The sequence below is a fragment of the Cucurbita pepo genome, chromosome 10, assembly GCF_057944985.1.
Source record: "Cucurbita pepo subsp. pepo isolate OVF chromosome 10, ASM5794498v1, whole genome shotgun sequence".
Lineage (NCBI taxonomy): Eukaryota > Viridiplantae > Streptophyta > Magnoliopsida > Cucurbitales > Cucurbitaceae > Cucurbita > Cucurbita pepo.
This window is the reverse complement of record NC_141807.1, coordinates 8,440,133-8,457,995: the sequence shown is the minus strand read 5'-3', so window position 1 is coordinate 8,457,995 and position 17,863 is coordinate 8,440,133. Positions and strand designations below refer to the sequence as shown.

The window sequence follows — 17,863 nt, the reverse complement described above, 5'->3', positions numbered from 1 at the left end:
CAACAGTCACACTTTCAGCCGAAAGACTGATTTTTTTCATAAAGTCGGTTCATAGATCAAGAAAGAATGAAGCTGCTTACAGGGACGGTTATGCGATACGTCTTTTCATACTCGCCTTTTCTTTAACCCTGCTATCAACCTAGCCATTCTCGCTTGTTGCTTTAAGGGGTCTCCCCACTGTAGATTACTCAGATTGTTTCTCGCTTCCCTGTGCCAAAAAGGATGGGCGAGTTTGGTTTGAGTGTTCATCGAATTGGTGGATCCATTTGCTCCGGGGGGGGGGGGTGAGTTGAGGTGTAGCGCAGTCTGGTCAGCGCATCTGTTTTGGGTATGTTATCCGCTAAATGTTTTAGGACAGGGGGTACAAATTTTCTACATAGGTCATCTGTGGTCACAATCCTTTTAAGGAAGATGCTCCCAAATAATCGGTGAACAATAGACTTTAAAGAAGTTTCAGAGAGCAAGAAGAGGCAGAACAGAGAATAGGAGTGAGTCGTGCAAGGAAGAAGGAACTAGTAGGTTTAATTTGGGTTCGTTTGAACTAAAAAACGAACCAAATTTTTTCAAACGAACCCAAATTCAAGACTCACTAGCCCATAGTTCATATGTGGTAAAAAAAAAAAAACCTTCCGTTGCCCAACCCTTATTTGCAATCAGCATCCAACCATTTCTTTTTCAACCTACACGTATGCTCCAGGCCAAACTCACGTAACTAGTCAGAAGATGCGGCCCACAACTGAACGGAAGACAAGTGTCACAATCGCACTCTTGCAGCAGTGAGACAATGATTATGTGACATTTGTTCTAATCCAATGAACAAGTCAACCATGCAAAATTTAGAAGAAATATTTTAGAAAACGTGAACGAGGAAATACGTTAAAAAAAATTTCAAATAAAGCAATGTTATAAGCTAAAAGTGAAGAAACAACAACTGGTAACGTTCTCCTATAGTACATTTTGGGACATTTTAGTTCTGATGGGTGTAGATATGATTTTGAGGGCTAATCATACACCCCGTATTGGCACAACAATAATAGTAAAAGCCTATCTAAGATGAAAGCAAGTAAAAGGTGTTTGGAATGAGCATGCCACCATGAACCACAAATCGTTTACAAGAATAGCTGAGACATCTAACATGCAGCCACAGGCAACATGTCTCGGCCAATCATGACCGCGACATCTGCCCTTACACAATTTGTCAATATCTCTATCAACCGGCTCTTCATAAACTCAACGTTGTAGGATGAGGCTGACTTTAGGTCTCCCGACGCACTTCTAGCTGATCTCAGTATTGAGGAGTCTTTTCCAACCTACTAGGAGCTATTGAAAATCACTTCTCGGTTTGTTAACTCATCATGTCTTCTCTGTTGGTGTTTATCCTACTTTCTTCGCTTGAAACAATTTCTTCTTTGCATGATGTCATACCACCTTCTTTTACTTGATGTTTTCTTGGTCGGAATAATAACGTTTCAAGTTACTGACGTGGACAACAGGGTTAGTCTGTATCGATAGGAGCAATTGGATCCTATATGATGTCTTCCTCATCTTGTGGATAACTTCGACTAGTCCATATAATTTTCGCACCAGTCTTTGGTTCTTGTTGCTTTGAACTCAAAGTTGATCTGACCTTAACTTATCATAACTCTCTATTTGCTTTGAAATTATCGTGGTCGACCCTTCTCTACATCCGTCTGGATGGTATTTTTGCGTGAACATGTGTTGCTTTAGTGGTTTGTTTTTGTCTCCCTTCTTCAGTAGAGGTGTTGGCTTGGTGGCTTTGCCAAGCATTTGAGTGATCACTGACAAGAGCCTTTGCAGGTCAAATAAACCCGACTGTGAACATGACATTTTGCTATTTGAAGAATTCAACTAGCTCATGCTGAGCCGCATGACATCTATTTGTGGTAGGCGACATAAAACTAATCTTGTGATTTATCTCTCTTGGTGGGGTTAAAACCCAATATCTGACCTTCTTGTTTTGAGTCGTGGTGTTCATGTAGTGGCAATAAAGTTTTTGTTGAGGTTGGCACACTTGAGCTCCCCTTTTCAAATACAACAATGGCAGCAAGTGTAGATTCATCATGGCTAAGATTCTTTCTCAACTGTACTATCGTCATCATTTTCACCCCTCTTGGTTGATGGATGTTTGTCTGAATGATCGTTGGGTTAGACTCCGTTACTACTAGGCATTTTTCTAGGCGCATGTACATGACTTTGTGTTCTAGTAGGATGTCAATCCCTGACTATTTGGGCTCTAGAAAGTTCGATATGAAGGCTGACTATTTATAGTAAAAATCTGATAGAGATATATATACTAAATAATTATATATAGTAGGCGGTTACATGTAGTGAAGCTATATATAATAAACTGAAATCATATGTATACCCCTTAGTCAGTGCTTCCTAAATGTACATTTCTCATTCTCCATATCCTCTCTTTGCATACCAGAAGTCATTAATACAAAACCATTAGTCAATATTTCTTCTTATATTTTCTCTATCACGTTCTTTGTGTTCATTTAGATCAAGTGTGTGCATTGTTGTGTGATTCTAATAACTGGTATCAGAGCGAAGAGAGATTCACCACGATCTGTGAAGATGGAAAGTTCAAAGACTGGAATTGAAAAGTTTGATGGATTCGATATCAATTTCTAGAAGATGCAAATTGAAGATTATCTGTACGAGAAAGATATTCAGGAACCCATTTTTGGGGTGAAGCTGGATACCATGACCACGGAGGAGTGGAAGCTCAAGGATTGTGACGCCGTAGGGTTAATCTGGTTGACGCTGCTAGGGAACCAAAGAAAGTGCGATTGGAAATGGTCCATACAGACGTTTGGGGACCATCTCCAGTTTCTTCATTTCTAGTACCAAAATTTCATGGATTAGAGGTCTCGCCCTTGCAACGACAACTCTCTGTTTTCGTAAGGCTAGTCAGATATCTCATGACCACTCTTTTCCTCCTCACCATATCTAGACACTATAACGTTGATCCAGTATTGTCTTATATAGTTAACGTTCACTCTTTAAATTCATACAAGTTTTACAACATATCATATACTGCTTACTTGGTTGTCATCGAGCTGAGTCATAGAGATATACGACTCTTTATCCTAAGAAAAAATCTATATAATTTAAAATCTGGCTGGTCTGATACCAATCTGTCACAACCCAACTTTTAAGGGTTCAAAACTCAAATAGAAACTAAAATTGAGAGTGAAAACAAATAAAAATAAAAGTAAATTAATATAAAATAAGAAAATGTTGTAAAATTAAAATGAGATTGAGAAAACAACACAACAATAAATATAAAATTAAATTAAATTATAAGACGGTGTTGATCAAATTTATCCAAACAAAAAAAAAAAGTGTTTGGGATACACAAAAAAAAAAAATACAAAAAAACTCAAACACAAAGACAGACTAACGCTACATAACAACACCATCTGTGAGTGCACAACCTTTGAAGGCTCCCTCATCTCAACGGTAAGTTTTATTATGAACCCATCCAAAATAATCACACCTGTGACCGCATCTCTTGACTTTAAACTGCTAGTCTGAACATGGTTTCGTCACGAAAGCTTTAGAGATAAATCTATCTTTACAAAAATATTTTTCTCTTAATTTATAATTAGTCATAAAAAGAAATAATTAGGTACAAATTTGGTCTAGAATTCAAAACTTTCAAATCTTACTGTTTCTTAACCAGATTCAAATCTAGATTCTTGAACTCCTAGTACCATAAATAAAGTTGGTATCCTCTAATAAAACAGGAATTTCTCTTAAGATCATTAAATTCTTATAGACTCCAGGCTCAATATCATTAATACAATTATGTTTTATCTTGAACACGCCAGACATGAAACTAAAGTGCGTTCAATTTAACTCCATTTTATTGCCATCTTGAATGATGTGTAGGGTATATTCTTGTGACATGATAGTTCATATTAGTTAAGCTTTTTGCAAAATCACAAGTTAAAAGACAACAACGATGAACCTAGGTCTATTAGTCAATTCAAAGACAATTTCTTTCTCCATCTTATCGATAATAATAGTTCAACTAAATCCATATTATGCAAATAAACAAGTTTACGACTCATAAAAACAACTACCTAAATTATGTCCTAACAATTTGAAAATATAAGTTGTAGTTGATAATTACACAAAAATTTCCCTAAATCCATGAATTCGTGTCGAATTAGTCAATCCTAAAGCTTATAACTAGCATATAGTAATTGAAGCTCCACATGAAGTAATTTAAAGTTCCCCTGAACTAACTAAAGTTTATCTCCTCTTTAATGAAGCATGAATTGCACTGAAGTTCATGAAATGCTTATAGACTCCAACTGTGAGTACTATTAATGCAATTATTTTTCATATGAGTTTGTCATAACTGAAACTAAGGTGCATTCAATACAACTTTATTTTCTTGTCATACGAGGCAAAATATAAAAATTAAATCAAACAAACTAATGAACTGAACCGAATCAATCCAACCAAAATTGATTAGTTTGTTTCTTTTGTTGGGTTGTTGGTTTATTTGATAACCCTTGTATATTATAACGATTCAACTTTTCGTTTTATAGCCCTCCAACTACTAAGAGAAAAATATATTTGAGTAGAAGCTAAAAATATTTGGTGTTCAAGAAAAGGCATTTGGTTTAGTAGTATGATTCTCACTTGGGGTGCAAGAGGTTTTGAGTTCAATTCTTGAAATGCCCCTATGTCTAAATCTTTTCTTATCTAAGGACTTCATATTCGAAATCAACCTAACTTCATATTCGACATTTTACACTTACCATCATGCTCTTAATACTCATAGTCTTTCTTAACATCTCATCCCAAGGCTTTATTCTCCAAGACAAATTCTACATCCAAGGTATTCTCCAAGACAAATTCTACATCCAAGGTATTCTCCAAGACAAATTCTACATCCAAGGACTTCACGTGTTTCCTGCAATACGACAAAATACAACCTTCATACCTAGGCCTAAGGCTTCATACATACGTTTCAAGTGGTATAATACCTAGGCCTAAGGCTTCATACATACGTTTCAAGTGGTATAATACCTAGGCCTAAGGCTTCATACATACGTTTCAAGTGGTATAACAAGGGCATAATACCTAGGCCTAAGGCTTCATACATACGTTTCAAGTGGTATAACAAGGGCATAATACCTAGGCCTAAGGCTTCATACATACGTTTCAAGTTGTATAACAAGGGCATTAGGCTTCATACATACGTTTCAAGTGGTATAACAAGGGCATTTGGTCTAGTGCTATGAAAGTTCGATTCTCAAAATGCCCCTTCAAGAGATTGTAGTATGAAAGACATTTACCAAGTAAATAAATACATTAAAATAACACAAGTGACACATATGTAAACTATGTTATTAATATTTTATTTCTATTACATCTTTCCTTATTTATGAAATATTGAGCGGAGATATTTTTCATTTTCACAATTACTGATGACGGGAGGTTTAGGATTTTTTAATGCAAGAATCGTGGGGATGTAGCTCAGATGGTAGAGCGCTCGCTTCCGATGTGGAAAGTACGAAGATCGATACCTTGCATCTCCAAATGAATCGATCACTAATATATTATTTCTTTTCAATTTTTTCTTATTTACGACATAATGAGCAGGGATAGTTTTTCATGTCACTATTATTGATGACGAGACGTTTAGGATTTTGTGACGTGAGAATCGTGGGGATGTAGCTCAAATGGTAGACCGCTTGCTTTGCATGCGAGAGGTACGAGGATAGATACCACGCATCTCCAAAATAAAACTATCTATTATTAAATATATTATTGAAAATTATTTCTTTTCAAATTTTCCTTATTCATGACAGGTTGAGTAGCGATATTTCTTCATTTTCACTATTATTGATGATGAAAAATTTAGGGTTTTGTGATGCAAGAATTGTGGGGATGTAGCTTCGCTTAGCATAAGAGAGGTACGACTTAGCATACGAGAGGTACGAGGATCGATACCTCGCATCTCCAAAAGAAACTATTTATTATTAATATTTTATTTCTATTCAATATTTCCTTATTTATGACATAATATGCAGAGATACTTTTTCATTTTCACAATTATTGATGAAGGAACGTTTAGGGTTTTCTGATGTAAGAATCGTAGGGATGTAGTTCAAATGGTAGAGCGTTCTTTTCCCATGTGGAAAGTACGGGGATCAATACCTTGCATCTCCAGTTGAATCGATTACTAAATATATTATTTCTTTTCAAATTTTTCTTATTTAGGACATAATGAGCTCGGATAATTTTTCATTTTCACTATTACTGATGACGAGATGTTTAAGACTTTGTGACATGAGAATTGTGGGGATATAGCTTAGATGGTAGAGCACTCGCTTTGCATGCGAGAGGTATGAGGATTGATACTCTGCATCTCTAGATTTTCTTCATTTTCACTATTATTGATGATGGGAATTTGAGGGTTTTATGATGCAACAATTGTGGGGATGTAGCTTATGATGGGAAATACGTTATTAATATTTTACTTCTATTCAACCTTTCCTTATTTATGACATAATTAGTGGAGATATTTTTTCATTTTCACTAGAATTGATGACCGGACATTTAGGGTTTTTTGATATAAGTATTGTGGGAATGTAGCTTAGATGGTAGATTGCTTGCTTAGCATGCAAGAGGTACGGGGATCGGATTGATACCCCATATCTCCAAAAGAAATTATTCGTTATTACTATTTTATTTCTATTCAATTTTTCTTTATTTTTTATTTTCACTATTATTGATGACGAGATGTTTAGGATTTTGTGACGTAAGAATCTTGAGGATATAGCTTAGATGGTAGAGCGTTTGCATCCCATGTGACAATTACTGGGATCGATACCATGCATCAACAAAGGAAACGATTACTAAATATATTAGTTCTTTTAAATTTTTCCTTATTAATGACATAATGAGCGGGGATAGTTTTTCATTTTCAATATCATTGATGACGGGAAGTTTAGAGTTTTTTTATGTAAAATGTAAAATCGTGGGATTGTAGCATGCGAGAGATACGGGGATCGATACCTCGCATCTCCAAAAGAAACTATTCGTTATTACTATTTTATTTCTATTCAATATTTCCTTATTTATGACATAATGAGTAGCGATATTTTTCATTTTCACTATTATTCATGACGAGACGTTTAGAGTTTTGTGACGTAAAAATTGTGGAGATGTAGCTTAGATGGTAGAGTGCTCGCTTTGCATGCGAGTTGTACGGGGATTGATAACCCGCATCTCCAAAAGAAAATATTTAATTTGTTATTATATTTTTTCATTTTCACAATTATCGAAGTAAGATTAGGAACACAAAGTAAAAAAAAAAAAAAAAAAAAAAAAAAAAAAAAACACAAACAGCCAAAAAATCAAGATTTGGAAAGTGTTAAACAGTTTTGATATATAGACATTTCAAGACCTTACTCGTGCAATTTTCCCATGAAATCTAACACTAGAGCATCATAAAATTTAGAGAAATGATTGAAATTGATGTCATGTTCATATAGGTTGACTTTAATACAAAAGACAAATCGAACTTTGTTAAGGATAAATTGGGGACACCAGCCTAAGCTAATCAGGTAGGTTGCCTTACCATCCATATGGTGATATTTGATATTGACTGTGCTCGTGGTTCTGCAAGTGTCATATATATTGATATGTGTGAAATGTTTGTGAATCGATATGCTTATGATATGTTATAATATGTTAAGTGTATGATAATACTTACGGTACCATGTGTTCAATGGTATATTTGAGATAGGATACGAGAAGGATGCACTAAACGTAATGTAACGATAGGAGTAAGACATGTTCATGAAACGTTATGGTTTGGTTACGTATCGAAGTGTTATGGGTATGATAGATTGATAACAACGATATGGTCACGATGGATTCATAAAACAATACGATTAGGTTATGGGTAGAAAGGGATAGGATTATGATAGATTGATAGAACGATAGCGTTAGGATACGTTCCTGTAACGTTAAGACTAAGGTACGTTCAGGTAACGACACAACTATGATATGTCTAAGGACGTTAAGGCTATGATAAATTAGGGAAGGATATAATCACGAAGTTTTTACGACATGATATGATTATGATACGACATGTGAAGGACGGATATATATCCAACAAGTGTCTAAGAGGGACGTGAGAATAAATTATTCTCGAGCTTTCTTTACATCGGTCAAAGAGTATTTGATAAGCTTTCAAAATGAAGGGTTTTCTCTTTTCTTCTTCCTTCTTTCTCCCTTTTTACGTTTATTGTTATTTTTTTTTAAATAAAAAAAAGTTTAATGTGAGAATGAAGAAGTTAGAAAGGAGAAAGAAATGAATGTAATAAAACTTTTCCATCGTTAGGAATGGAAATGGTGAATGGGTCCTTGACGATAGTCGACCGCTATACTCTTGTTTTGGATGTAAGTGATGATTATCAGCAATATGAGTTGTGTCAATACCACACCGTTATCAAGAGGAAGTAAAGTAGAGTAGAATAGATCAAGCGATCCATTTGTTGAGAGTACTGTAAGAGGCACACAATTAAGAATGTTGGATATAACTACTCTTTCACATCTGAGGGATAAGTCTCAAAGATCCAACTACAATATCAAAGAAACTTCGGGTGGTAGCGATTGCTTGCATTGGTGTCTCCGTGGTATCCCAGACACATGTAACATGATTATTTGTAGCCTCTGGTGAAGATGATCACTCCAAGGTGGGTTTGTTAGTGATGATGCAATTATATAATCAGGGTTTTATATCAATGGTTCCATTTATATCTATAAATGAAATTTGTGGTGTATTTTTTGGAAATTCAACAATAATCATCGGTTATTTGGTTACCATTCTAAAGAAATTCAACTTTCGACCTTTTGTGAATGCTCAAAGCTACTAGCAAAGTACTGTTGATTATGATCCATAATACTCACCGACTCGAAATTGAGGTTTGTTCATGTTTGAAAATGTGACAAACCAAAAGACAAGATGCTAATTAATATTGTTTGTGATTGTTGTTGTGAATTCTTCAATCTTTGAATACATATTTTGGTTGGCTCATGAATTTTTCCATCTTTTAAAAATATTATATTTCTAGTTCGTGCCTAATTTCGCTATTGAATCACAATATTGCAATATTTTAAGTTACTTTTAAGATTAAAGGTCCATGAATAAAGTAATTACGGCAAGTTCTTTTTATGCATCTTATTTTGATCTAGCACATAAATGCTTCCTAATTATTTTATTTATTTTTTTATGAATTAGGTTATGAAGATCATTTGAATTATAAACCCTTTAATTCAAACAATATTTAATAACTAATCATTTTAATATTTATACTCAAATATACTAACAAGTACTAGTAACACTAATCTCAATGACTTAAAGAATACAACTATTATCTCGAACTATAAAGAATTTAATTCCAACCTATTCTAATGGACAAACGCTTTATTAGACTCTATTGTAAGATTTCACTTCATCAATTTAAGTAGCGTTCAACTACAATTATAAATATCAAATTCTTAAGTATTCAAGAACAAAATCGGCCTAACAATGTCTCTTGAAACTATTTACCAAAGGTGTTAGAATGAGCCGTGTGGAAGGGTTGCCTTTAGATGCTTTAGTACCAATTAAGGATGTCAATATCCTAGTAGTGCAGAATGCAGGAAGGTTCGTAATTGAAAAGAATAACGAGAATAGTGGACATCGTTTCATCTACAAGCGTGTGGTGAACGGTCTGGTTGGTATGACTAGAGAACGTCGTCCTCATAGAATTTATATTATTGTGATAGAAGTTATAAATAACAATGATATTCCTTGGTCTTTTATTACAAAGGTGCAGAACTTTTAAAGAAGTTCTCGAGTTCCTTGTCCCCAAGTAGCAATACAACTACTAGAATGCTATCTCTACTTATAATAAAGCCCTCTCTCTCTCGAAATATATATGTTTGTGTTTATGGATGTATTACTCTCTTTTATTAATGAAATATGGCATAGTCATAATGATATTATGAGTATCTTTTCTATCCCTCCCTTCCTTATCGCTATATAAAGAATATAAAGATTATAAGTAAAAGATGTACAAGTAATTTGTTACTTTTGAACTTAAAATGCTTATAATTCAATATATCTTTGTTATCAACAATAATTATCAAACGGTATATAATTTTGTCCAAGTAAGGTCGCTTCTCATTCCCTGTATGATATCATAACACAAAATCAAGCGGAAGGGTTAACGATAAAATGATAACAAAAACTCATTCGTCGAACTAACTATAAAGGAAGGGTTGGTTGGAAACCATGTCTATACTTCTTTGCTTTAATCACACGTAACTAAAGATATATAAGAACAACAGAATATGGCATGCCCAGTCAAAACATAAAAAATTTCTTGCCATGTTATAGTTACTGAATATGGTATGCACAAAGATCCAATGTCACACTTCATGATTGGAGACCAATACAGTGAGCTATGGTCGTCCATAACGTCCTTTGGTCCAATTATGTCAAGCAAATGTTGTAGCAAGCAAAGAGTTTTTAATAAGTTTGCTATTGCAAAGAGCTCGGTTTAAGGCACAAATGTCTCTGATGTGAAAGGCGCACCAATTCAACGAGATTTAAGTAACCATGAATAAGACACATGATACAGCTTGTAAACAAAACGATGTCCATGACTCTTGTTATTTTCTTCCACTACAAACCTTCTAGCCTCTTGCACTTTTTTGTCATTGACATCCTTAATTGAAATTAGAATCGAAGGAAACACTTCTCCACAACTCATTTGTCTATTGGAAGAGAGCTTGGAATTAAATTCTTTATAGTTGGGATAAGGGATGTTTTAGTCAAATTTAGTATACTTTTTAGTTTTAAAATAAATTAATTTTTTAGTTTAAAATAAATTGATTTTTTAGTTTTAATTTTATTCCTAATAAATTAATTTTGATGTGGTGTTATGTATTTTAATAAAATTAATATTAACTTAATCAACAAAAATTTGTATTTTTTTTTAATTATAAGCTAAATTAATAAAAATACCATTGAACTTTGAACTTTATCTAAAAAAATACTCATAATTTTTTTAGAAGTTTCAATAATACACTTAATCTTTAAAAAAAAAAAATCTATAGAAACTATTAATTTGTTTTTTAAAAAAATACAGTTGAATTTTCAAAAAAAAAAAAAAAAAAAAAAACTTCAAAACTACTAGTTAACTTTCAAAAGTGTTTAAAAAAAGATAGATGGGGAGAAAATTGTGTTGATGGGGAGAAAATTGAAGGTTATTTTAGGAGAAGGTTTTCAAGATCAGTATAAGATCCTGAAAACATAACAAGAAGTAATATTCTAGCTGAAAACATAACTAGTAGGCTACTTACTAAGTTTTACTCACTCCATGTTTATCATTTTTTTTCAAGTAACTAAGAGTTGGTCGTGGATGAGAGTGGACTTTGGAGTGTGGGCCATGGACTAACCTCTGTTTTTAATCTAGTATTTTTTGTTCTTCTTTTAAGTCTGCTTCTTATTTTGTGTTTGTAACGAGTATGTATATGTAACACCCAAAAAATGAAGGAAATTATCTCCCATAAGAATAAGCCACTCATAAAAGACCCAATGGATAAAAAGGAAAAAAATATTAAAGGATTAAGCAAGAACAAAGGACTTAGTCAAGTCACTCGTGTACCCTAACAAGTGATTTCACGGAGTTAAAGGCCTTTTAAAAAGGATGAAAACGAAAAAGTAAATCAAAAGGGCAAAAAAGTCATTTTATCAATTATCAAAAAAATTTCCGGATTTGTAATTCCTTATCCAGAAGGAATCTCAAGATTCATAAAAAAAGGGAAAAATGATAAAAAAGCGATGAGAAATTTGTAGAAAAATTTTGGATTTTTCAAGAAAAATAATAATAAAATATTCGAAAAGTGGTAAATTACCAAAAATCCCCTAGAAGAATGGATAATTACAGAAATGCCACTCTAATTAGAATCAGAGCATCTAGTTAGTAACATGTTTCTCCTACTCTCAAATTTCTTCCAAATTCGAGAGCAATCCTCCACCATTTCTCATCAAACTTCTAAATAACGAAGAATCTGGAGCTCTCAATGTCGGTTTAAGCTCCGCCTATAAAGTCTAAAGTAGGAGCAACAATATGGAATAAGAATCGAGAAAGGTTGATCCCCCAATCGAAGGCAATAGGCGTTTAGATTATGGGTCTCCTACTCTCAGATTTCTTCCAAATTCGAGTCTCCACCATTTCTCTTCAAACTTATTCCTACCGTTTCTCAACAAGATTACCCACAAGTTCTATGAAGGAATAGAGTGCTGAAAGTGCCTAGAAACCATTCCCCCAATTCAATCCGCCATTGAAGAACTTCAAGAAAAACTTGAAAATCCAACCCGAGGATACATGATGACTCGTCGAGCAAGAATGATTCCAATCAGTTTCTGTACCTCCAAGGAATGCTTCCATAGAAGACCACGAAGAAAAATAACTTCGAGAGCGTGCCAAATTGAAGGAAATAGGTTTCAAAATTAAATTGGGGATAAGAGTCAAAATTCCTATCTACGATCTCTTTTCCTTCAAATTAAGGATTCCTCTAGCTTCAGAGGAAGAAGTTGAGTAAACTTGATGAAGGAATCCAGTGCTGAAACGTCGTAGAATAAGCTACCCACGAGATCTCAAATCTGGCGTTTCGAGTGAGTTGCATACCGAGAACGATTTCTGGAAATTAAGGTCCTACACTCAAAGACGTTCCTCCAAACCAATTCCTTGAGCCTAAAGATAGGATATGGAAGAGGTTCAATGAAGAAATAAGGCCTTGAAACCCCTAGAATCGGCTACCCAATAAGAAATTCTTTGTTTTATCTCCAGCGATAAATCAGATTTTGGATGAACTTTTGTAGCGAATATCTTAGGCTATGATCCACGATAAGTTATCAAATAAATCCCAAGCCCTTTCTTGTAACATCCACCTTTAAGTTTCACGAAGAAATCGAGGAGAGAAACACTGTAAATTCGGCTGTACAGGCCGAGTTTCAGATGGCGGCGATGCGAAAAATGTGCATCTTCTTCCTGTTCAGAGGAAGAAAACGATGATACGGCCAGTTCAACTGAACTGTCCAAGTCAACTCAAAAGTTGACCTTTTCTCGGGTTTTCTCAGTAGATCTTATTTTATGAAATGTTGTATGAATCCTATGAATCCTTTTCCCGAGAGGTTATATAAGGTAATGAAGTTTAGGAGTTATTGGAAAACTTTAGTTAGCGAAACCAAGATATGGGAGAAAATGCTCATCACGATCCATATGACTTTACCTCCTAGGATAACTAAAGTGGTATCCCTAAAGTAATAGATTTCCCGGGCTCCTAGGATAACTAAAGTGGTATCCCTAAAGTAATAGATTCCCAAGATGTACCCTTGGTCGCTATTTCTAAGAACTTATAAGTTCAAAGCTTGACCCAAGAAGTAATAGATTCCCCAGATGTACCCTTGGTCGCTATTCCTAAGAACTTATAAGTTCAAAGCTTGACCCAATACCCTTGGTCGCTATTCCTAAGAGAACTTATAAGTTCAACCAATACCCTTGGTCGCTATTCCTAAGAACTTATAAGTTCAAAGCTTGACCCAAGACATTATGCATAGAGGCCCCTATTTCTCTTTAGGTGGGATGTTATGGTATATGTACCATGAGCAGCCTGCACCACGAGCTCCTAGGATAACTAAAGTGGTATCCCTAACCTAAAGTAATAGATTCCCCAGATGTACCCTTGGTCGCTATTCCTAAGAACTTATAAGTTCAAAGCTTGACCCAAGACATTATGCATAGAAGCCCCTATTTCTCTTTAGGTGGGATGCTATGGTATATGTACCATGAGCAGCCTGCACCACGATTTTTGCTAGCAGGATGCCACGATTATGACAACGCCACCTATGCACTCATGGGAAGTGGTAACACCGTTTTGTTTTAAAATGTCTTGTGTTGTCAAAGGTCCTACCGGGAGTTGAACCCAAGTTGTTGGATTCAAAGTCCAAAGTGCTAACCACTACACCATAGAACCCCTTGTAAAATTTTATTTTGGAATGGGTTTCCTATTTTATGCAGATTCCACAAGAAGGGAGATCCTATCATGAGTCAAACTCAAGTTATTGGATTCAATGTTCTAGAGCTGTTTTATCTAACTCGTTGTGATCTTGAGCATCTTTAGAGTGGTTGCAGAAGTAACCCTCCGGTGTTGATTGAAGCTCTTGGAGAACATGTAATTTTATATATTTCTTATAGTTAATTTATATAATGTTGTATATTACAAACAAATTGAAATAATACTTTACATCCCCGTCTTTCTTTCTTCCGTGCAAAACTTAACATGAAAACTATATTATTTCAATATTCACTCGAGAAACATGGGGTGAAAACTATATTATTTCAAACCCTCCATTATTGCTTCTACTTTGCGTGAAAATGCTTCCACTAAATCATGTTACTAACTAGTTGGTTTGGTTTGGTTTGGTTTGGTTCAATTCTTGGGTCCACTAGATTGAATTGACGTAGCTCAATTAAACTCTTGATAATATAAAAATCATAAGTTTCTTAAATTAAGTTAACTTAAAAGTTTAACCCCTAATTTTTTTTAGAATGTTTAGCTTTGTGTCTAGTTGATCACTAAATGCTTAGAAGTATCTAATAAGACTTCTATTTAAGGAACTTTTCACTATAAAAGATGTAAGACTTTAGGTTTATTATTAAGGAATTTCAAATGAGTGATTTGATATATCATAGAGGACAAAATATTTATTTGTTTCAAATATCTTACATTGACCATTCTTTTTTGTCAAGTATTTTGAATATTATCATTGTGAATTACTAATGACATTAGATTGAATCTCATTAATAACAATATCCCAAAACTCAGGTAAAGATGACATCAAAATTAATACTTTAATTTTATCTTCAAAATTTATTTCCACTTAACTCAGTTGACTAATAATCATAATAGTCACTCGTGCACAAATATTTACAACCTTAAAAGGTAAAATTATAAGGAGTACATGAAAAAAGTGTTTAAAATAGTTTCAAAATATAGAAAAAAAAATAGTAGGAATTGGTCAAAGTCAACATCCATTGATCACTTATGACACAACACGTAACATTTTTTCATTTCTCTACTATATTAGGCCCTTTGGTTTATTGGCTTTACAAGATGGAGACATGAAGTTTTCTATGTTGGAAATCAATTTGGTTGATTGTTTTCTGGTTAGCATTGGTACCATCAAAACTTGTTTATTTCTTTCAAATGTTTGAGTTTACAATTTACATGTTTTCATTTTTCTACTTTGTCTGCTTGCATTTAGAAATGAAGCAAAATTAGTCTGAGGGTTTTAGGCAGATTGTTATAAATCTAATTTTTAACTTAAAAAAAAAATAGTCTCGTTGTCACGCTTAAACCTACCCTATAGGTATAATCGACCTATTATCCTTCCACCAATAGGAGAAAAAGGCAACGTTACTATGTGAAACTAGTTTCATGTCATTTATTCAACAATAAGGGTGTTAGCATGCATTTGGAAATGAACACATATTTAAAAAATTTATATAAAATAGAAAAGAATTGTTATCTCAAAGACAATGATACTATGTGAAACTAGCCTCAAGATGCTTCCTTAACTCTTAGGGGTGGTAAACCAACGGTTCTTTCACCCAAGACCCATGGCCCGACTCCCAACATGGAAGGGATAATCTAGAGAATCATTCCAAGAACCCTAACGGATGGGTTACAAACTCACATTTCGGTTTCCTTAACTCTTAGGGGTGGTAAACCAACGGTTCTTTCACCCAAGACCCATGGCCCGACTCCCAACATGGAAGGGATAATCTAGAGAATCATTCCAAGAACCCTAACGGATGGGTTACAAACTCACATTTCGGTGGGTTCTCCAAGCACGGATTGCAAGTTAAAAGAGGTTGAAAACAAAGTAAAATGATAAAAGGAACCAACCAAATTCGAATGGGTGACCTCTTGATCTATCGTCAAATGCTTTACCACTGAGCTATGGACTCATTTTGCATGATTTCAACCTTAATGACCCCTTCTACAGAGTGTCAGTCTAAAAGTGTAAAAAGTGTCTCTCCAAAATAAAAGGGCCCAACCAAGTTCAAACGGGTGACCGGTCAAATTCTCTACCACTGAGCCATGGATCCATTTTGTAGGATTTTAACCTTAGTGACCCCTTAGACATAGTGTCGGTCCAAAAAGTGTAACAAATTTCTATCCAAGATAGAAGAGCCTGTTATGATCGCACAACAACGCACACGCTCGATCTAGATGAACACAAAGAACAAGATAGAGAAAACTACAAGGAGAACTCTGGCTAAAAGGATTTTTCTATTGATGACTTCACGTATGTACAGTAAGAGAGAATTACAGAGAATAGAAAGTACTTTTAAAAGCTCTAGCAGACGGGATATATATATAGTTCAGTTTACTATATATAGGTTTACAAGATTTAATCATCTACTATATATAGCCATTTACTATATATAACTTTACCCGATTTAACCATCTACTATATATAGCTATTTACCATATATAGGTTTACCGGATATAGTTTTACCAAATATAGCTGTACCGGATATAGCTTTACCAAATATAGCTTTAACGGATATAACCGTTGACCAAGCTATAAATAAGCCGCAGGCACCATAACCTAACAATTCTCCCACTTGGAGACTGATCTAGTCAACCAAGAATTTCATTCTCAAACGACTATGAGCATCTTCATGGTCTTCATGGCACCATATCAATTGAGGCTTTGCACAACCTCAATATTCCAACATCAACACATTTTGTCAACATGTTTACTGGATTCTTTGCACCCTCTATCTTCTCCAAACACATCACCATCTTTCATTAACCTTCAAGTGAAATGGTATCGTCTTATGTGTTTTCTCTTTAAATGATAGACCGGGTTCCTTCGCCAACTGTATGACACTATGACTATTTCTGTTAAGAATCTTCGTGCTGCTTCTTGCCCATTCTTCCAGATAGTCAGTCATCCACATCGTCTTCTTTCCAGCTTCCACTATTGCCACGTACTCAATCTCAGTACAACGCATTTTTTAAGCCTAGATGTCCCATCATCCATGGCTTGCTCCTACTTGGTTGTATCCTCCAACTGTAGAGTCTCATCAAAGGGTTGTGGTTCCCTTTCATCAGCAACAGATAGTGTAATGAAGGTACATACATATCTGGTACTCTGATAGTACAGGATGATCTTCTCAACACTAGTTCAGGTGTCAGTTGCTCCACTGCTGATTCCTCCGCAACAACCTTAGGAGTTTGTTGAGTATCTGCTACAAGATCACTTGGTGATTTTCTCCGCAACTCAACCTCAACTCCCACTTGCTTTGTTGTCTTGGAACCTTGCTCCACATATGGTTCCTCAGCAGTAGTCTCACGAGTTTCTTGAGTATCTGCTACAACATCACTAGGTGAGTTTCCCTGCAACTCAAGCTCAACTCCCACTTGCTTCGTGGTCTTGGAACCTTGCTCCACATCTGGTTCCATTTCCAATCACACTTTCTTCAATTCTCTGGCGGTCCTTGTGAAGCTAACTCGTTTCTGCTTGCTCATAACGTAGTTCTCACAACGACCCACATCAACAGATTTCAGACCTTCTAAAACTCCTTTCGCAGCCAGCCTCTTCATTCCTTTCGCGCTCATAGGTTCAAGTCTATTGTGCTGTAGACTTGAATTTGAAGCACTCTCAGCAACAGCAGCTATGTTCATACACCCTGCAGTGGTGTATAAGATTCCAGATTTTGAGCCACGTGCTACC

General features: G+C 34.9%; 1 non-coding gene across 1 annotated transcript; it reads right to left on the bottom strand.

Annotated features, from left to right (window-relative positions):
- Positions 1–14,016: 14,016 nt before the first annotated feature.
- TRNAQ-UUG (transfer RNA glutamine (anticodon UUG)) lies at positions 14,017–14,088 on the bottom strand. Its single transcript has one exon. It is a non-coding gene; the product is annotated as a tRNA-Gln (tRNA).
- Between the last annotated feature and the right edge of the window lie 3,775 nt (positions 14,089–17,863).